General features: G+C 43.9%; 1 protein-coding gene across 1 annotated transcript in view; it reads right to left on the bottom strand.

Moving 5' to 3' along the window:
- Positions 1–22,217, bottom strand: part of HS6ST1 (heparan sulfate 6-O-sulfotransferase 1) — a 190,488-nt gene that overhangs the window by 46,279 nt on the left and 121,992 nt on the right. The gene's annotated exons all lie outside the window — the stretch shown is intronic.

The raw sequence follows: 22,217 nt of genomic DNA, 5'->3' as shown, positions 1-22,217 counted from the left end.
TCTGGCTGCCTTCCAGCATGACAGAAGTCAGACATGGCCTATTCTGCTCCACATGTACTTTAAAATGAGGGGTCTTCTGCAATGGGAGCAGTGGGGAACACAACAAAAAAAGAATGCCAGTGGGTAAGAACTAGTGTATAATTTTGGTGGTTGTAGAACACAGAAAGATGAGTGAACACTGGTGATTATGGACTTTTTTTTTTTAAAAAAAAAGGCATTTGGGAAGCTGCCTGGGAATCACACTACAAACAACTGCAAGCTGTTTCTGGTCACCTAGTCAGGGAAATCAAGCCCTAAGGTTTGCCAGGTTATTCTGCAACTCTTTGCTTGCATGGGAGTAAACTCCCAGGGCAGAGAATGAGCGAGCAAAGAAGCAAAGCACAGAGCAACCAGGTGGCTGCAGGATGTGCAAAAGTGAATTTGCTTTAATTCCTGCCTTACTGCTACATTTTTGTTGTCCCATACCTGAGAGAAAGCTCCTAGAACATGAACAGAGTGGGGACATCACTGATAGCACCTCTACATTTGCATTCAAAGCAGTTCTCTTTGAATGAAGCTGCTGCATGCAAGCAAAACCAATCATTTGCAGTGAGGATGCAACATTTGGAGGCTGAGAGCAGGAGGCAAAGCTGTCTGACACTTGTTTAGACTGAGCACAGGGATGGGAGGGCAGCAGTGGCTGTGCAGGGAAATGCTGCAGGAATTTCCCTGCTGGAGCAGCTGCTTGGAAGGACATGCTGTGGGAGCCAGGGCCAGAGGGGTTTTTGGGTTTCCACAAAGATGGCTGGCCCTGACAGAACACAAGGAAATTTTCAGTTTTTCTGTGGAAAAGGTAAATTTTCAACTTTTTGTGGAAAAGTGAGAGTGGTGCTAGGACAGCCTGATGGGGGACTCTGCCTTGGCCCAGTTCAGCCTCTGCTGAGTTTTATTTGTTAAATCATGGGAGAGTGAAGCTCATTAACTAAATGGGACTTCATTTGTGGCTGTGCCTTTGGAGGGACAGGCCATCCTTTACCTTTACCTCTCTGCATTACAACAAAGCACCAGACAGAAGCACTTCATCTTCACCTGAGCCAGCAGGAGCCCTTTTACACTCTGTATGTCAGAAACATCCTGTCTTTGATACTGACAGGGCATTGATTCCCTTACAGCAAATATTTCATGGAGGTCATGTGTCCAGAACAGGGAGATAGGAAAGGAGAAAAGGGAGACAGCAGCAATCTTGTTTATCTGTGCCTTGCTGTGTTCCCAGTCCAGGAGAACTGATATCTGCACCTCCTTCCTCTTGGGACTGCAGAAACCATCTTCACATGGAAACCAGCTAACAACATGCTACATATAAAAGAGATCATCACCAACTGCTTCACTTGCAGACTATTAATCTAATTTCTTTATGATTATCTTTCCAAAAATTGGATCCAGCTGTTCAGCAGTCTTCACTGAGAGGTTAATGAATATGCTGAGCTTGCAGAACAAAATGTTGAGCTTCAAAAAACTTCTGGGTTCATTTTTAATGAAATGTTTTAGATTATTGGCTTTTAACTATCTTGCAAGCTTCAGAAGTAGCCCTGGCATCCTTTTATCTTGCTTACTTGATATTTTTCACAAAAAGACACTCAAAATGCATGTATTAAAATGCATCATATTGTTGCCCTTTTAGCCTAACTAGTATGCAAAATTCAAACCCTTCCTGTCTTGTTTTCATGAAAGATTGTTATGGTTCCAATATGCTTTTTCTGAATGAGGGAGGACTGCACAAGAATCTACAAAAAGTTATTTTTTCCCCCCTCTGAACACACAAGGGGTAAAAAGAAGGACTGAAACTACTCTTGGAGGCTGGGACGGTGTTGGGGCAGGCATCCTGCACACCTGACATCCTCCTGGCCACCCCTGAGCACCATTTCTAGCTGGGAAAAGATGGATGTGGCCTGACCCAGGGTGGCTGCCTTCCACCCTCTCCACATTCCCCTTCCTCCAGTTCTGTCCCAGGCAGCCCTGCCTTGGTTTCCTCAGCACCAAACTTCTCCTGTTTCCTCCCTCCCTGTACACAAGGAGCTCAGGAGAATGAGAAGACTCAAACACAGTGACCCTGCCTGCTAAGGAACATCCGCAGAAAACATTTGGGACTTAGCTTTGGCTCTGGCCTTCCTTGCCAGACTGCAATGTTGGCAGCATCTTCTGGGATTAAATCATTACCAAGAAAAGAGCATTTAAATTGCTTCACTATTTACTCTCAACATAGAATGCTTACCATGTATATAGATGCTTGCCAGGTCTGTGACTGAGGGCTAATTTTATCTTCTACCACTGCAATACATTTTTCTCCCAGGAAAAAAGGGAATGCAGCAGTGTAACCCACGTCCCTGTGGAACATTTTAGTACTAAATTGCAAAATAATATATATACTAATGCTAATATTATATATGTATGCTAATACTAATATTTCAATATACTGCATGGCTTCCTCCATGCCCAAGTGTTTCTTCTTGGAGAACATCTCACCTTAACACACAACACAACACAGCAAGAGCATTTCAGGTGTCAGAAAGAAGCTCCTGTCCCCAGAGCAGCTGGTGCCTGCTGCCCCTCCAGGAAGCCCTTCATCAATGTGCTTTATTTTGTTTCTGACCTAATAGGCAATTTCCACCTCACAGCTCCACAAGGTGCACAATTCTAGTGGCCAAAACTTTACCAGAAGGGCCCATATATGCACCTGTCTATTCACTATTGATATTTCACCCTCTTTCCTTCATGGAAAGATTGTTTGGGTGACCTGTGGTTCTACACCCTTGGAACAAGCTTGCTTTAGTTCTATATTCTCCTTCTCTTTTGCATCCCTATCTGTGAAATTCACAGGAAGCTCTTATGGGAGATAAACTTTTTTTATGGAGATAAACTTTTCAATGAGGAGCATCACTCCCTCCCTCACCTCCAGGCACAGCAGCACAGTGGCTGTGCTCTCTGCTCGCCCAGGCCAATGTTTTCTGTGGCTGTCTTGCTGGCCTTATAAAACCATTTGGCCAAAGAAGTCAGGAACAGTTCTAACCTATGCTCACACACGTGGCACTTTTGCATTTTCTAGCATTATGCATTTGCATGTGGGCCTGTGACAAGTTTATTACTTCCCATGTTCCTGTCCTAGGTAAATACCAGCAGGAGAAGTGTGCTTCTGCTTCAGTCCCTGGCCAGCCTCTTGCCAAAATAGTTTTGCAGGATCTGAATGCCTTTGGGTCAGCTCCACAGGCCTCTGGGGCAAGGCAGTTTCTTGTCTGTTTATCCCTTAACTAAACACTGGCAAACACAAAAAGGACACAGCACCTTTCTGCAGCAAGAAGTAAACTGACTTTCAGCCTGGCTTTGCCCTTTGCTCTGTAAAATAATAAAAAGAGTAAGAAAAAAGATGTACTTGGTGCACAGCTCCAGTGACTTTTAAGCAAATCTAGAGCTGGTCTGCAGTGCAGGAGTGGACTCAGTTTATAACAACTCTGGCATTTTTACATCAGTTTACTATCAACAGGAAGCAAACTGTTTGAGAAATGCCAGACAAATGGCTCTGTGAAATCCTGCAGCCTCCTAAGAAATGCTTTTAAGCAGCTAAACTGGGGAAATCTCTCAGATGAAACTAAGCAATAGCTTGCAGTCAAGATGCTCTGACAGAAAAACAGAGTTCTGTTTCAGCCATAAGAAAATCCACTCTGCGATCAAGTTAAAGTGTGCTAGGTTAATTATGAATCCAGATAATAATCACAAGAGAAAGTGGGAGAGAATGTTCCCCATGAGTTGTAAAATGCATTTATCCTGCACAGCAGCCCTCCTGCAGCTCTGCAGGCACACAAACCTGCATGCAAACAGCCTCAGTCCCAGCTCTGGGGCCAGTGCTCCTCTGCTGGCTTGCTCACCCCTAACCTGTGCCCTCTCAAAACACTGCTCAGGGGTACCAGCTTTCATCTCCAAAACCAAGATGAGGGTGGGAATTCAGCCTGTCCCAATAAAAAGACCAGCTCAAAAGCCACCTTTACACAGTTGCCTATGAAAGGTAAACTCCTCATGTTCAGAGCACAAGTTTCCTGCTTTGCTGGAAACACACAACACGTGGTGGGTGCATAACTCTCTGATGGATCTCATACGCACAGACATAAACTTCTTTACCAAGACTGCCAAAATCACATTTTTTGTAACTTCTTTCATCTTTGTCTTGGACTGGTGGGTAGCAGCCATGAGGAAGGGTGAGCTTTAAAATACTGTAAAGATTTGCAATGGAAAGGTATAGTTAACTTAGTTATAGTTAACTATATTTACTATGCTATACTAACTGCATTTTTTTCTTGCAAATTGAGAAGTCCAGTTTAAAATGCCCCTGTACATAATATTCTCCTTCCTAGGAACAGTCACCAACTGGTGTAACAGCACTCATCATTGCAAATTAATAACTGGTAGGCTCCAATCATCCAGTATAATTGCTGGATACTGTGGTATTATAAACATTGGCAAGGACATCACAGGTGCAAAAAGCCTTTTCATATATAAGGCTTACCAAGATCTCACTCTAAATTGACATTTAGCTCCTTCATAATGGCAATAAAGAGCTTCACGAGCAGTATGTATTTTAAGAGCAGCTCTGATAGTCAAGAGTAGGTGCACGCATTTAGAAAGATATAATTTCCACTTTGATTCCCAGTACAGGCACACTCACTGTATAAAAGAGCTGGCTTGTCCTCTATAAATATTTTTGCGGTGACATCAAAGGCCAACTGGTATCTCTTCTATGGAAAAGAAGAAACAAACTCTAGGATTACACACGTGGGGAGAGACTCTCAGCCCAGCCACACTCTCCTCCCAGGGTTACAGCCCCACATTCAGCCTCGATGGAAGTGCCTACCTAGAGATTGATCAGGGCCTGACAACAACTGGGGCACTCCTAATCCAGTGCCTAGGCAACAGATATCTATGTTAAAAAACAAACCCTGAGCACTTGGTGGACAGTGACTGCCAGAGGCAGGACAGAGGCAGAGGAATGAGGACATGTGAATTAATGACCACTTTGACCTACATGCATCCTCATCACTGTAATAGCTCAGCTAATGTTCTTAAAAGGGTTTCTTCAGGCTAAAGAGGAAACTCTCTGCTTGGGGACTGCAGGGAAAACTGTTCTTCTCTCCATCATAAGTCTAAATAGTGAAGAGGGAGCCTGTGCACCAGCCTTCTCAAGGCAGCACTTCTCTGCCGTGCTGCATTCCAGGGGAAGAATGATCCACATTTATTTTGGCAGCAAGGTCAACTGAAGCAGCTCCTGCCATCCATCCCTGCCCTGCACAGCTCTTTTCCACCCCAAAGCTTTCACTCCAGCAAAGTCACAACAACTGCTTCACAGGGATGAAACGCTGGGCTTGATCAAGCAACTGAGACAAGTTAAAAATGAGCCAGCAAGGAAGGAGGGGAGCCCTGACTGCTCTCCCAGCCCAGTGCAGCCTGCAGCCCTGGAGGCAGCAGCTGTGGGAGGCAGCGACAAAGGAGAGGGCAGCAAAGGAACTGTCAGCCCTCGAAGCCACCAAGAATTAGATTTTCAAAGCGTGCCCTAATTTGATCCTCACATCCTCCAACCTCGTGGAATTGCACTGTTTTTTGCCTTATTTTATATATTAAGAAAAGAATCAGTTAGTTACTAACCAGAAAATAACTCCAAAAACATCATCTAAAACTCCACTCCAACCTCCTTACCACTAGGTTTTGGGGTTTTCAGAGGCACACAAACTGGGTCTCTCTTCTTCTTGCAGTTCAGCTGTATTTCCCCTACAGAGTTTTTCAATGGGTCCAACCAAATACATGGGACAATCACATTCTAAGTATTTACCAAGAAAATGCAGAATTTCCAGCAAGACCACTCTCAGTCTGTTACAGTATTACAGTCCCTTTTCTAGATTAAGAAACAGGCTCAGAATTCTTAAACAGATACCCAAGAGAGTCTGTTAAACATAGAAGACTCAGAAATACCACAACATGGAGTACCACAGTGCATCTCAACACAGAAAGAGTGTACTGAACTTCCAGGCTCACCAAAGGCAGTCATCTACCCAAATCATGCTCCTATTCAGCCCTGTATTTTTGCTGTGCAACCCTGTGCAGGGCAAGGCAAGACCCAGTGACAGGACACTCTGCTGTGGGCAAATATCCAGCTAGCAGCCAAAGTGACCACGGGCAGGACCCTGGGAGCCTCCACTGGCAGAGGCTTTAAGAAGTTAGCTGAAGCTCTGTCATGAGCAGTTTATTTTGAATGGATCCTGCCTGGGGGCATCAGAATGGAGCAGACCTCCTGTCCTTCCTAGGTTGATCATCTGGAATTCTGATGATAGCAGAGAGAGTGGAAGCCTGATTCTGATCCTGTCTCTGAGACTGGCTTTTCATTCATCCTTGCAACTGCACCATTAGCTGCTGAGAATGCTGTCCTTGCCATAAATCTGGGATTAAAGCACTTCCCAGTTCACAGGAAAATGTGAAGTGCATAGGCACACAGACAGAAATACATCCATGATGTGTATCTCTAGCTCCATTTGTATCTAGAACCATTTATCTACAAAACACACATGCACTGCTTCTCTAATGTCATTCCAGAGAAGCATGAACACAGTAGGTGAGAAAGAAAATGGAAAAGCACTGAGGCCAAGGATACAATAACAATTCCATAGCTGGTACTCAGAACTGCTATTTTTGCAACAGAGACTCCACCTCAGACTAGCAGAACTTTTCTGATGATTCCAGTGAGTTATTAGAACTCCTGAGAGCAGAACAAATAACCCAGTGCCATGGTAGACTGGAACCCACAAAACATCACACGTATCAGGAACGCTCCCTTTTTGCCAGTGTGTGCCAAAATGAGGATAAGACAGGCTCTGGGATAAAGGAATATTCTCTAGTTCACACCATGCTCAGAGGCTGTATGAGAGGCACAGACTTACGTGACAAAACTTCTGTGTGAAGGCCCCAGAAGGCAAAGGAGCTGCATTTTAAGGGACCCTTTTCAATTAATGCCTGAGCAGAGCAGGCATTTAAACTTCATTAGAGCACTCCAAAAAACAGGAACGGAACACAGAAGAATCTTTCTTGGCTTATCTGTTCAGCTGCCACTTCAGCGTGCCAGCAGCTGGACTGTACTGCACAGCCCTGCATCCCACACATCAAATGGAGTTTGCTAAACACATTCTACAGGAACACAGCACAGGACTCGTACATAACAACCAGCCTCCACTTCTACAAACACAGGGCAGCCAAACTTCGCTGCTGCTTGTTGAATCACACTGATTGTAGCTCAAAATCTGCCTCTGCTCTTTGCAGAGGATGCACACACAGACTTTGCAGGCACATTCATGGGGGCCAGCTGAGCTTTCTGGTGTCCTGCATGCATCTACATACATTATCTGTGGCCAGGCAAGAGCTGAATACCTACAGACAAGTTTTAAACAGCACACACTGCACAAGCACATTTCTGCAGAGATTAGATGTCTGTTCTCGAGAAATGACAGGAAATGACTGGGGAAAATTTATGAAAACTGAAATAATCACCATGCAAATCACCAAAGTGGGTTTGAGATGCAAAGGGATTTAATTCATCAATTTGCACAGATTAGGCAAAACTGAAATTCACTGCATTAAGAGCTCCTATTTATTTCTTAAAACCTTTCTTGGCAGGGAGCCATTAGGTACTTGTAAAAGATTAGAATTATTGGTGTTTGATGGGCTCTCCTAAAAGAAACAGAGGGAGAAAACCGCAGACTAGAGTCGTTAGGATCATCTTCTGCTAACTCCTGTATTTTACAAAAATATACTTTAAAAAGCATAAATAGATGACAAATTGCCTATCACCTAGCATGATTCCTGGCCATCTGCACTCTCTGTGAGCACATTTTTTCCAGGCAAACCACCTGCACTCCACAAGTGTTCCTCCCCACTCCTGTTGACACATCCCATAGGCTGAAAGATCCATTTTACAGACATCTTTGTTTAGTCCTGCCACGTGAACACTCAGCAACTCCCCCATAGCTGCAAATCAGCTATTTTAGACCACCAAGCTGGCTCCCTTCTTCTTTTCAGCACTGTAAGTGGGCTGACTTCAGTCAAGATGCAGGACAGCTCTCCTGGCTGCCTGCAAACCTTCCCCACGAGCATCTGTCAGCACAGCAGCTCCAGAGCAATCAGCAAATCTCCCCTGCTCTTCTCACCCCAGACATCCCTTGTTTGGATGATGCTGTTCCTAGGAAAGAACCACAAACATTCCAGCCAATGTGATTTACAAGCTAGGATCTAATCTCAGGTTTTTATTGGGCAAGAGATTAGCACCCCAGCCCATTTCATTAACTGTGCATCAGCAGACCCAATTTGTTGATTGACTGAAGTGATTTGTGAGGTTTGTGGAAAGAAATGCTTGTGTTGACCTTGTAGTCCAAAAAAGAAGAAAATTAGCTATTTCTAAGGCAGTTCTACAACCAAAACACATACCCAGAGTAGAAAAAGCAATAGTTTGTAATTTTCGAGGTAGTTTTCAACATTACGTTTATGCAGATCTCCTATGTTTTATATTTTAAAAATGTCCTTTAACTTGCCTTCAGTGCTGCTTCTGCACTAGAACACTGACAAATGCAGCTTGAGAAATAACCAGAATCAAAGTGTCTCATCCTGCAAAACCTGATTTTGAGACACCTGCTTGACTTCAGCACATTTGGGACTGAGTCTGAGACTGGGGGTCACTGATTATTCCAGGAAAGTGGGCCCAAGTTTAGTTTCTCACAGTGCTTTTCCTTTCCCTTGGTCTGTTGGTCAGCCTGAAAAATGGTTTGAATTGTTGTTGTTCCCACTTAGTGGATTAATCTTTTGTTTTCCCCCAAAATTTTGTAAAATAATCTGATTGCTTTGTAGGTCCAGATGAGGGTGAAAGGTATCACAGATTTTGAAGTTCTCCTGCAAACAGAAAGATGTTAACTCCTCTCGTGTTGGCCCAACTGCATTATCACTATACTGTTTACTGCAGCTCATACAGACACTACAACAGAGCTGGCTAAAAACCTGTGTCAAACAAAATGTATTTAGCCAGAGCCACGTGGCCATTTCATTCCAGTGCTTGGTGAAAATTAACTGCATACTGACACTTCTCCTTGCTTTATAATTTACATCAGGTACTAGCAGTGACTAAACCATAAGTAAAATAAGGGATGGGATAAAAGGTGGCCCAGGAAGAGCAGATTTGGCAGCAAGGAGCACTTCTGTGCAATCTGCTGTGCTGCTGGAGGCTCAGACCTGCAGCTTTTTAGTGACTTGGAAAGGATTTCAGCCTCGCCACCCATTTTTTAAGATCAGCCAGTAACATGAAGGAATCTTGCACAATTTACCAAAGTGGTCTCTTTCTTACCTTGAGACCTTCCAAAGAGACCACATGGGGCTTGTGCTTTGTAGGATGAATAAACAAAGCTTAAATGCTATGGAGTGCTGAGATTTTCTTGTTTTGCTAAGTTTTTTCCCCTGCTTCTTATGTGTAATACAGATTTATGTCTTGCTTACTTTGAAAGGTCGTGCTAATGCCAAAAATTACCACAGCACGTGAATCAAGTGAATGAGAGCTGTGTAACAGAGAAGACCTTTCAATTTAGGCTCCTTAAAAGCTCTAGTATTTAGTTTAAAATTCCAACAGTTAATGAGCAATTTTTGAGAAGGGATGTCCTTGTTAGGAATTCAATAGCTCTACTCTTTCAATTATCAAGTAAAATCACACTCATGCTTGAATACCTAGGAGCAAAAATGGGTACAAGCCACAAGCACAAGAACATCCTTTGAAAAGGTCACTTTTAAAAGACATTCCAGAATGCAATACAAGGCAGCTGTGTTACCTCCCCCAAGAGCCTGACATGTTTTCAGTCCTTTTAAATATAATTCTGGGGAAATGAACAGGCTTCATTTTTCTCCTCAGCTTTGCAGAGACCTTAGCACTTGGAACACAGGTACTCCTGTTTTATGGCATCCAAATTTTGACATTTATTCTAATTATCTGTGCTGGGAGTACAGGTACAGCCTTCCTGACCAGTCAAAGGAGAGAAAGCCTCCCTTGGAAGGCGATAAAAGCACCTCAAACAGAAAACTCTCTCTGTGTTAACAATATAAAAAGCCTGAAGTTCAATACTGAGCTGCTGTTATAGTTGTGATGGACTGAAGTTGCACATTAGCTCAGATTTAGAGTGAATTAGCATGAATATACATCCCTGTGCTTAAGCACCTTTAAACCCATGGCCATTCTTGAAAATGGTAGTAAAATTCAGTTATGATTTACAGATTGTATGTTCTTATACATTATGCTCACATATACATGGATACAGCCTCTGTGTGTGTGTGTTTTTTGAAGCTTTCCCCCTTTCATTTGCTCCTGAGTGTAACCAAAGGTTGGAGGCACTTTTCAAGGGGCAGGGACTGCATGGGGAGAGCTCAACTTGCTGCTGCACTTTCTACTCTTCTGGATCTACACTTAGGGCAAGGAAAGTAAAACACATCTTTTGTTAGAAGGGGGTGACAGTGAGTTTAGGAAGAGCTGCAGGGTTTTTTTTGTGGTTTTTTTTTTTTTTTCCAGTTATTATCTGTGTCTTGGAATTTATTTCTACAAATTGTCACAATAGATAATATTTGAGACATCAGAGGAAAAAAACAATCACAGTATTCTGAAACGAAACAGCTTTAGGAAAAGCTGTAGTCACAAGGATAATTGGTACTAATGAGATGATAGCTTGGAAAGAAAAAAGCACAGGACTTTGAAACTGTTATTCACATTAGTCCAAGACTTCAGACAGCAGGACCATCAACCACTTCTGCTTCCAAAGGATACTCCCAAGAAACTGCCCTTACAGCTCTGAGTGACAGCAGGAAAGGGAAAAACAGCTGATGGGGAGAGGTCAGTCTGTGATAATGCACAGATCCAGCATATAGCTGGCTAAGGTTGCTTTTACTTATCTTGGAAAACTTAGCAAATGTTTTATGGGATAGAGAGCCCTGTCATGTCCCTGCAAGCTCACGGGAGGTTTTCCACTCTGAACTATGGGACAAAAAATGACCTAATTAAAAAAAAATAACCAATGGAAAACAATGCCCAAAGGAACAAAACCAAAGAATGTTCATTAGCCAAGTGTGTCCAGCTCCACTTTACATAATGCCATATCCTGGGGAAACCAGGTGCACAGGGCTCTCAGGTGGACACAAGAAGGTGGCAGATCTTCCCCTCACTTCTCAGGAGGAAGGAATCCAAGCCCAGCATGTATTTGCTGCTCCTTTCCCAATCTGTGACACGCAAACGGGCGCATTGGGGAATGGGGAGCCTTGCCAGGAACCAGCTGCTGCTGCTGCTGCTGTAAAAACAAGCATGTGTGCTCCTGCATGTGTGTGTGCATGGGCTTGGACAGAGAGAGGATGAAGTAATGATTCCCACTCTCAACCCAGGCCAATTAACATTCCCTTGGAGGTTTTTAATTAAAGAGAATGTCTGCCCAACAAAGCAGGCCTCAAAAAACACACACAGACACACCTCCCAGATAAAGGGTACTTATTATCTGCTCCAAAGACTTTCTGGGATCCACTCCCCTCCTCTGGCCTCACTGTGGCCAAAGCGTCCCTTTCTTATCTGTCTGACAGGTCTATACAATGCTTAATTGACTTGCCTGGGGTCTTGGGTTTTCTTCTTTAGGGAAAGCAGAGCTTTGGGGTGGTGATGGAGGGAGATCCCATCCTTTTGGCTTTTCATGAAAAGAATCCCATAATAATGCCATCCATTTGCAACCATGACCCCCTAGAAGATACTGTGTGGACAACTGTTTTCCTCCCAGTGGGAGCTGGGAAAAACACAGGGCTGAATTCTCAACTACTTTGGCTTTTGTTTCCCTAACACTGCAAAAATACAGCATTCAGGAGATGAACTTCCCTTATGCCAGAGCTGGACTTTGCAAACACCAAAACCTTCAAAAAAAGTTAGTCTTGCTCAGATGCAGGCATGGCTGACCGCAAACACACTCTTGAAGTTTGACACAAACTTCACTTAAGGAAGTTTGAGAAGGGTCAGCTATTGCTGAAAGCCCACACAAATCCTAAATAACAGCTGAGGGTGCCAGAGCTGAGTATCCTGAATGCCACAGACCCACAGGTGTGAACACAAGAGCACTCAGCCCCAAGCCTGCACTTATTAATGCCTTGGGGAGATGCAACTTCTGCCAAAGGAGCCTGGGGCTCAGTACATTTTTCCAGAGCAGCACTGGATGGCAGCATGGACCCTGAGCATGGTCTGCTGGGAGGAGCTGAGCCACCTAAGAGCCCGTGGCTGCCAGCAGGACCCACACTGCCATCTCCTCTCCCTCTCCCTCTCCCTCTCCCTCTCCCTCTCCCTCTCCCTCTCCCTCTCCCTCTCCCTCTCCCTCTCCCTCTCCCTCTCCCTCTCCCTCTCCCTCTCCCTCTCCCTCTCCCTCTCCCTCTCCCTCTCCCTCTCCCTCTCCCTCTCCTCTCCTCTCCTCTCCTCTCCTCTCCTCTCCTCTCCTCTCCTCTCCTCTCCTCTCCTCTCCCAGCACACAGCTGATGTCCCCTTGAGCCATGCCAGCACCTTGAGCTTTTACGTGCAAATCCTCATCAAGTCTGGGAGAAATTTCCACCCCCACTGTTTTTTCAAAAGTGGATTTTTCCCCAAGTTTAGTGAGGCAAAGCCACTCGGAGAGATGCCAATCACACCCCTAAGTCAGTGCAGAGGGACAGGCATGCACAGAGTGGGGAATGGAAGACAAAAAGCCACGTCTGCCCCTTGGACAGCAAGCCATTAATTATCACTCCAGCTCAGACTTTCTGAAGTGACCAAATCAGGAAGTGGCCCAAGCAGCTGGCCCACAGCAGACTCATCCAAAACTTTGCTATAAATGTAGTCTCAGGAACTGCAGGTGATAATATGCATTTATAAAATGACCAAGGCTGGCCTGTGTGGTTCCTGGCTCCCTCTTCTCCCCATCCTTCCAGCAGGCAGGACACACAGCTCCTGCCCTGTGCTTGCAGCCCTGACCAGGGCCAGAGCAGGGAACAAGTGAGAAGATGAGGGAGTTTGCATCCCTTGCCTTTTTTGGCTGCTGCTTTACCGGGTATCAGTTAACTCACTGCATCTGGTGAAATCTGGATGCTAAAAATGTGCTTCTCTTTCCCAGAAGAAGAGGAAGGTTGCTAGCTCTGCTGGAACAGGGGCAACCCACCTCACCCACACCTTGCTCCAAGAAATTATTATGTCTTTGAATCTGTGGTGGCAAACTTCAATATTCCCTAAGGATCTATGTGGAAATGGTGCAGCAGAGGAACAGTGCTTGAGGAGGGAGGGCTCGAGGGAGCCTTCCTCTTCTTTCCCCCTCGTGGCTTTAGGGCAGCACTTTGGAGAGGCTGCTGACAGCTCAGGGAAAGAGCCATGTGTTGCCACAGGGTAGGTGACAGCAGAGCACTTACCATATGTGAATATCTGTGAGATTCATGGGCCTTTAATACACCCTTGGGCTGGGTGAGGTCTGTACACACTGCTAGCTGTATGGAAAAAACCCTGGAAATTCTCAGTAGAAAACAAGGAAAACTAGGATTCTTCTAACTACTTGTAGTTCAGAGAACTGGTCACTAGTAGTTTGTACTGGGAGTAAGAAATTGTTCCTATGACTTGCATTCACTCAATACACTTAGTGTCTAGTTGCTGCATTAAAATCAATGTTCATAATTAGATAACAATAAGGATAAAACAGAGAGAGAGAGGAACTCTCTGAGTGCATGCTAAGGAAGCACCCAGGTAATGTAATAAATCCAAGAGGAACTCTGCAATTAAGAATACGGACATTCCATAAACTGTTTCTCTACTGACAGCTTAGTATCTTTTCTATCTTGCATTCTGAAATGAAAAGATGCTGCCTCTGCATAGCACCAGAGCTTCCCTTGCTGTTCTCAGGCAGCAATGTAATTCCATACCCCAGAACTGTGTCCCAAGCTCACAGCTGTACACTGTGTGCACACACCAACCAGTCTGTTCCCAAAGTTTTGAATACACAGCACAGGCTTTCTAAAGGTCCCTGTCCTCACACAGCATCTTGAACATACCTAAAGGTAGACAAAGTTACTGAGATTCTCCAGTGAAAGTGTAAAAATACAAATAATGATTATAAACAGAGTTAAAGTCCGTTTAAACAGATAAATGCATCATATATTCAATGTTTGTATATTAATATATGATAATTAAATCCCTCTAGCACTAATGCTGGCTTGGCCTGGAACCAAAGCAGCTGTCTTGGGGGATTCTCTGCATGGTACTCCCTCTTAAATACACTAGAAGCAGACACTTATCCACTTTTAGGCCTTTTATAATGTTTGCATGGACAAAAATAGAGAAAGAGGCGAAGACGGGCGGCATGGGGAGAAAAGAATAAAAACAAAAAAAGCGCTGCAGCCTGGAAGTCAGGAGGAGCGAGATTCCCGCAGGCCAGCTCCGGGGGTGCTTTCGGAGCGCTCAATGGCGATTCACAGCGCCGACGCTTACGGCAGGAAAGCAGGCTAAAGAGATTATCCCAGTTTGCAATTGTATTTCGGTTTGGTTATTTTACATGCGGCTTCTGATGTCCATTTCTATTGCAGAGACAGAGCTAAAAAGCTCGGCTTTGTTTGCTCCCCCTCAGCAATGGGGATGCGGGGAGGAGGCTTTTATCGATGTTGCCATGCAAAAAAAAGTTCGTAATCTCTCTAAAGTCCAGCCTTACTTCTCTTTGTCACTTGGCCTTTGTCTGCTGGTATTTCAAATCTACAAATTCCAAAATGGTTTCCAATGTACTCTTTATTGGGGGCGCTTTAATCTGACACAGAGTCCTGTTATTCAGCCTCTAAAGCTGCACCTTGACATGAGCCAAGGAAAATGCAAGGAGCCAGGCACAGTGAAAACAAATATTTTGAAGAAGAACAAAATTATCTCTGCAGAAAATACAACAATTGAATCATTAATAATGTATTTGGAACTCTGCATCGGGCAATATATGCAGCACTATTTTAATAAACTTCGCAGAAAGAAAGGAAACTTAAGACCAAAAGCGCTGAAGTTCTCAAAATTTAAGTAGCATTAACCATTGGTTTACCTGTTACAAATAACTAGAAGCTAAGTTTAAGAAAACAAGTCACTCAGGCAGAAAGAGACTCATCATTACAGGTGCAGCTGAGAACCTAAAAAGATCTCCCCAGAAAGACTTCTGTGTCAGAGAAACATCCTCTCTTGCATTTTGAAAGACTAAAGTACTGCTGCACGAGGTACAGCAAAGGGACATTCCTGACGTTACTACCTTGTCCTCAGAAGGATCAGCCCTCCCTTCAGCCTGGTGCTGTGGTTCTGTGGCTCAGTTACCCTCCTGACCGTGTACCATGTGGTTAAACCAGTTTATCTGGAGGTGAAGAGTTCACCATTTCTAAAACTTCTCTCCTGTGACCACTTCCAACTCTCTCTGACCTACTTCTCCTAAAGGGTTCAATTTATAATGTATAAAAGCAACATCCTTATAAAGCATCCAAAACCCTTCTAAAGGGTCTACAATCTTTTCTGGCATTTACTAAAAGCTCTCTGGATTTCGTACCAGCCTTCCTGGCTCTGCAGGGTGGCTCTGGCTCCATCCCTGTGTACAGAAGAGAAGGTAACAATTTGTTGCTAAATGTCAACATTATTTTTCTTACTATTCAGGGCAGACAAAGTACTTTCAAGTATGTGAAGTAGCAGTATTAGGGCAAGGGATTTCATGAACTATCCTGTCACATTGTTTTATATAAATGGATTAAATTAGTTCAAGCTGACTCTGTCAGTGAGATATTGGTCTCCAAGCTGCATCCATATGTGTACCAGAGCCCAGGAAGATACAGAGAGATTGAGGTCACGTTGAATGAACAAGAATAAGCACAAAGTCCAAACCTCTCTGGGTCTGTAGATGGCCATTTCCAACCCTGCAAACTGAAGCAGCCATGAAACAACCACCTGATACTCGGGAAGCTGGACACAGCCCCCAGTGCAACACAGAGAGTGCAGAGCAGGTGAGGTGATGATTTCATCTCAGCTCTTGGGGAACATCAGCTTTCCAAATCTTGCCACACTAGAAAATCAATCCACAGGCCACAGGTCTTAAAGAAACTGGGGTTCATCAGTTCTGCTGCTCACAAAGTGACTTCTGTGCAAAGGTAGTAGTCTGGGACAAGGTTTTTTTCTCACACAACATCCCCTAAATGCTGCCACTGGCAGCTTCTGCTGAAAATGGCAGTGTTTCATTGCATCTCCTTCATCACGCAGGAAAAAACATTAACTTCCACTGAAGTCACTCTTCCTGGAGTCTGAATTTCCTTTGCCTAGCACACACTGCTGATTAGGCAGAGTGACAGTATGGTGTGTCAAACTAAAGTAAACTAAACTAGCACAGCTCAATTCTTTTTGTATCTTTTACAATAGTTGCAGCTAAAAATAAATGTCAGCCACTGACATACCAAGCACGAATCAGAGTCTGCCCTTTTTTACTTCAGGAGAATTTACAGCATTTTGTTTGCTTTTTGTCAGAAAATTTCAAATCTTAAATCTTACATCTGCTAAGGTTAATAAATCTCACTGCATCATCCTGTTCTGCTCCTTATTCTTCCTTTTCTCTCTGTGCTCATGCATGTTTGGAGAGCTGTGCCACCATTATTTATGACACTACCAACCCCCTTGTCTGTTCAGACATTTTTATGGCTCATGGCCACATTCCAAAGCACAGCTTTGGGGGCTTAATGGCTGTGGCAGGAAACTTTTCAGATATCACACATGTGTCAGCCTAATATTTTAATCATGCTGTGCTTCAGGTACAACACTTTGCCCTCAGGGGATTGTCAGGTTACAGCATACTGATATATGTTTCAACAACTCTTTGCCTCAGGAGGGCTTAATCAAAATTTATAGCGGGGCAGTGCATTCTGTTCAAGGGCATGAGCAGGCGTGAGTCCTGCACCTTGAGCTGCATCATCCTCCCTGGCTTGTAGCTGGCTTTTCCTGCATGGAAAGAGTTAATACACCTGGGTGAGCAGTAGTTTAAGAGCTGGCTCCAGCACTCCCAATTAAAGGGTGTTTTCTAATCTGCTGGCAGCTGGTGTGGCAGGGATGGAGCTGTCCTGGAGCAGGGTGTGAGCTCTGAGTTTCCTTGTGCCGGGGGCGGGTGAGAGGAGCAGGGGTGATGGGGAACGAGGCACAGCCACCCTCAGCTCTGGCACGGGGATGTTTCCGAGAGTCACTCACTCAGGTGACTCTGCACGTGTCTCCATATTTAATAAGACATTAAAATAGAAGCAGCTTGGATTAAAAACCTGTCAGTTCACACAGAAACACAAGTCACAGCCTGAGCAGGATGCCCCAGAGCTGCAGGCAAGGCCCTGACCTGACCCTTTCAGTGCCACCTGGCCACTTCCAAGCTCTACTGCCAGAGTTTTCAAAAAGTGCCTTTTAAAAGGCAACTGAGACTATGGAAAGCCTTAAGGCATGGACACATACCCAGCTAGTGTCCCTTCTAAGCTCTGAAGGCATGGCTCAAATTATAACAATAATCATCTTTTAACTGATGGAGGCTGTTCCCCAGAAGTCCCAAAATACCTCACATGCATTTTCCCCTGCCATCTGCCCAGCCTAGCACACTACATAATTATGCTCTGCTCAAAGGTTGGCCCCGATTGTGCAGAGGTGAGGCATGAAAAGGAGGATTAAGTCTCCTGACTCCAAAGCTTTGTAGGAAGGACTGATCCAAGGTCAGGCACACACATCTCTTTCCCACAATGCCCAATGGAAAAAAATGAACTGCAGATTAAGAGAATGGCCAGCAACATGGCTGTTGTTATCTTTTTTCAATCTTTTAAAAACAAAACTTGCACGAAAATGAAAATAAAGTATGCAAGCAGGAAAGAAATATCTCTGGACATTTGGAACCAATTGACCACGTGCTGCAATATCTAAACTCAGACTGGCCCAAAGGAGAAGCCTGAGTACAAAACATCCTAAGAGAGAAGACAAGCATGCTCAGACAGACCCCATTTGGAGAAGACCTTTCCAGAAACTAGTTCCTGGGGCTACATTTTACACCAATATAATGACAAAAACTTGCATTCACAAAGCTATTTTCTGCGTCAGGCTGCAAACGTGCCTGCCTACAAGCCCCTGGGACTATCAAAGTTGGAACCTGACACTCTTTCAACTGTAGAGTCCAGTGCAAATTAACATTTCTTAAGAGTATTTCAAATACAGGCTCCTTTCTAAATGAGAATGCACCATACCGCTTACTTCAAAATGAAATTAATACACACTACAATACAAAATAAACAAAATCAAAAGGGCACTGTTTAAATGTTACAGAACAAAAGAGGTGCCAGTTTTACCTGTCTTCTACTTTTACCAACCTTCAGATATTGAAAAATCACTATAAGAATATAGTACTGACTGCTATTGGCTCCTTGTGTCCCTGCATGCCAGCCTCCAACTGCAGCTGCTGATCTTACACTTACAGCAGAAACTCTGACAGACCAAAAATACCAGATTGTCCTTCTGCTGTGGCTGTCCAGCTCCCAGCACAGTGAGAGCCTTCTGCTCCCTGGGCTCCTGTGCAGCACTGCAATGGGAACACTGCCAGCAGAACTGAAGCCAATGTTGAAGACACACAGCTCATGTACACTCACATCTCAGTTCCTGCTCCAGAACCTCCCACAGTGCAAAATGAATATGGGAAAAAGAAAAAAAAAAAAAAAAGAAAAAAAAAGGGTAAAAAAAAAAAGTAATGTGCTCTCTGCATTTGTGACATTAGGAATGTACAATGAATGCTCCAGACCAAACCATTATTCCTTAATGAGAAGGAGGAGCTGGAGGCAATGACTGAAAAAGAAGGAAGCCCCCAAAGCAGCACTCCTTGCTGGGAAACTGCATAGCACCAAGGCAGCATTCAGCACAGCTTGAGTGCAGCCACCACTCTGACTCTGAATGGGACACAGAAAAACCTTCTGGTCTTTGAGGGGAAAACAAAGAAACACCTCCAGCCTTGGTGGGACAGAGAAAAGACTGTTCAGCCCCCAAAACAACAGCAGAGACAGGCCACTGAGGAGTGCTGCTCTCTGCAATGTTTGGAGCTCTTACAAAAACTACAGGAAAAAGAAAGTCATTCTTACAGCACAAAGACTTAGAGAAATGCAGCATGGCAAAGCCAGCCTCCCTCCCCTGCAGAAAGCTGGCTGCTGTTCTCAGGCTCTGCTCAAATATGCCCTTCCCTGTGCTGCCTCTGAGATGAGACACTTCTGCCACCATCACCCTGATGCAGAGAAACTATCTCTGCCAACAAATTGACAGAGAATTTCAGTCTTAATAATCATCCTGCCCTGCACTTCAGCCTGATCCACATCCCAGAAGCAAGATTAATCCACTAAGCCTCTCAGCTCCTAGAAACGATACTTACAGGCAAACAACTATCCCCACTCATTCTCTCACTCAGATGATAATCAGAAAAATGTCTGTATTTGGCTCACTATGACAAGCTGATTTGAAACCTCCTAAGGAGCACAAGCTTGTTGGCTCTGGGATAACCCTGCTTGTCCCTGTGCTTTAGCCTGGCAGCCTGGGGAAGAACAAGGCTTCCCCAGAGGTAATTTCCAACTTTAACAGCTCTGTTTCTGTGGTCTGTGGAAGGGTTAATCAGGCTGGTTACACAAGCCCTGATCACTGCACATCCCAGCAGGGCAGGTGCCCCCATGGAAGGGCTGGTGATCACTCAGCTCCTTCCTTCTCCCAGGCACAACAATCACAGGAGCTGCTCCACTTGACTTCAGTGGCTCCATCCTATTACACATCCTTCTGAGTTGCAAAATGACAAGTTGATATGGAGACTTTATGGATGTCTTGGCACCTTGGTGAACCAGAATCCATATTTACATTTAAGTCTGAAGCTAGATGGCTTGTCAGGAACCAGCTAAAGCTTCCCCTATAAAGAAATCAATACCTTTGAAGCTTTATCTTGCCACACCTTGAGTATTTTGCTTAGTCTTTGCAAGGATAAGAAAAGGAGTGAATAAAGACAAGAAACATCACAGTCACAGCAGTTAAGAAAGAACTGGCTACCAGTTTTTTATTTTCCTTTTAAGTTTCCATTTTGAGGCAATTATATTTTATCTATGAGCTTCAACTTTTTTTTTCTTATTTAGAGTTTGAACCATTTGAATGATGAAGCTCATTTTTAAAAATGTATTTATAATAAAATATTCAAGGAGCTAGTAAACCATACTTTCACACGTGGATAACATATACAATTTCTGGTGGAAAACAACTGTCTTACAGTATTTTGTTTTCCCTTGGAATCAAAAGGGCTGGAGAAAGACAAGACAGACAATAAAATATATGCAATGCACAGTTTGTGATAGTATATGGCTGCTTCGCATTAAGAAGAGGTTAATTAGACCAGAGGTTAATTTAAAGGAGGTGGTAGTGGAACTACAAATAGTCATGCAGAAGGGAGAAATAGCTTGTGCAGCCCTGCCATGCACTCACCAGGCCCCAAGGCTGCACTGCTAGAACAGATGGCCAAGGAGTTATGTCCTCTTAAGTCTTAGTAAATCTTCCTCCAGCTTTGGCTTCAAATGCTTGGTAAAACAGGTCAAAGCAAACCCTGCATTTCTGGGAGGGAAGGTGAAATTAAAAGGCACAGGTAACTTAGGTCTGCTGTGGAAAGTTACAGGTTGGCTCAGCATCACCTCTAACACCCCATTTGGAGTCTGTGTCTTTTAGTTCCAGAGTCAAGAGTTTTCTAGATTTTTGCCCACTGAGGAAGGTTCATCATTACACTGATTCTAGGAGATTTGGCATATATGACACCTACACAGAGCTGTGTCCTCCCTTTGAAAGGTGTAAAGAGAAGCCCTAGGAAGAAACTGCAGGCACCTCATTGCAGTAAATAAAAATGAAAGTGCATGTACACAAGAGCGATGGGAGCAGAAGAATTTATTGTTCATGTTTAATTATCTGAGCTAGCTAAGCAGGTTGGGAAAGCCACACAGACATATCAGGTCTTCATTTAAATGTCTGCCAAAATAAACACTTTTCCTCCAGCAGCTTCATGTTCTTGCTCTTTTGGCAAAATGCTTAAAATATTTAGAGATTGACTGAATATGGCCTGAAAGTCCCAGATCATACAAGCCAGGCAGGTCATTCAAGAAAACTGTGAACTCACATTTTTTTCTAGTTTATTTCTTTGTACATCGCTCTGAGAAGCCTTGATTACTTCAACACCTTCCTAAATCATTCTCTCAGGCATCTTTTGCAAACTCACACCTATATTTTATAGTCTCAACAATAATCCATTCCACACTGAACTGGCTAGTTTCTAACACATCCTCCCACTCCAGTTGGGCTCTTTTATGGATAAGGAATCATTCAAAGGGCTTTGCTATAACTAATCCTTCTGCCCTTCAAACAATAAAAATCAACAAGCTCGATAAAACTAATGGTAAAAATCATAAGCTTGGGACAGCTGAGTTAAACGTAAGATGCTATAACAAATCCTCAGCCCTCCAGTGCTGAAATCCAACTACACAGGAGGGCTCCTTTTTCCTCCTTGCTCTTCTGATAAAGCTCCTTCTTCTCTTCTGATAAAGGGCTCCTTCTCTTTGCTTTCTTGATAAAGTTCTGTGACAGGACTGATTCTCTGTAACCAGAATCTGCTAATTGAAATGCAACCCATCATTTCTTTCTAGGTGATTTGTTCTTAATATCTGTTGTGCATCAGGGTTTTGATACTTAGATGCACCCACTATGCCATTGGGAGGGAGGAAAAAACCCTATTAGCTGTAGCAGAGATGATGAAAAGCAGAGAAATCAAAGGGGAAAGGAGACAGAAAGCTTTCTTTCCTTAGTCAGGGCTGTTCCATATCCCCCATGACTCTCCAAAGCTGGGCCAGCACAGACAAGTTGGCACTTGGTGTCCTGAAGAAACAGGCTGGCAGTTTGGCATGAGGTTTTGAAAGACAGCCTGGGTTTGGAACCCATCCTTGCTCTCCAGCTGACACCTGACTTTGGACAGAGCTCAACAGGAAGCAAGGCATATGGAAAAAAAGCCTTGTCTAGGGAACAATGAGGAGCTAATAGAGAAACCTAAATGAGACATGACTCAATTAATGAGAGCTGATGGGGC

The sequence above is a fragment of the Lonchura striata genome, chromosome 9, assembly GCF_050655825.1.
Source record: "Lonchura striata isolate lonStrDom1 chromosome 9, ASM5065582v1, whole genome shotgun sequence".
In the NCBI taxonomy this organism is placed as follows: domain Eukaryota; kingdom Metazoa; phylum Chordata; class Aves; order Passeriformes; family Estrildidae; genus Lonchura; species Lonchura striata.
Note: the sequence above shows the minus strand (reverse complement) of the source record. Positions and strands in the feature narration are given on the sequence as shown.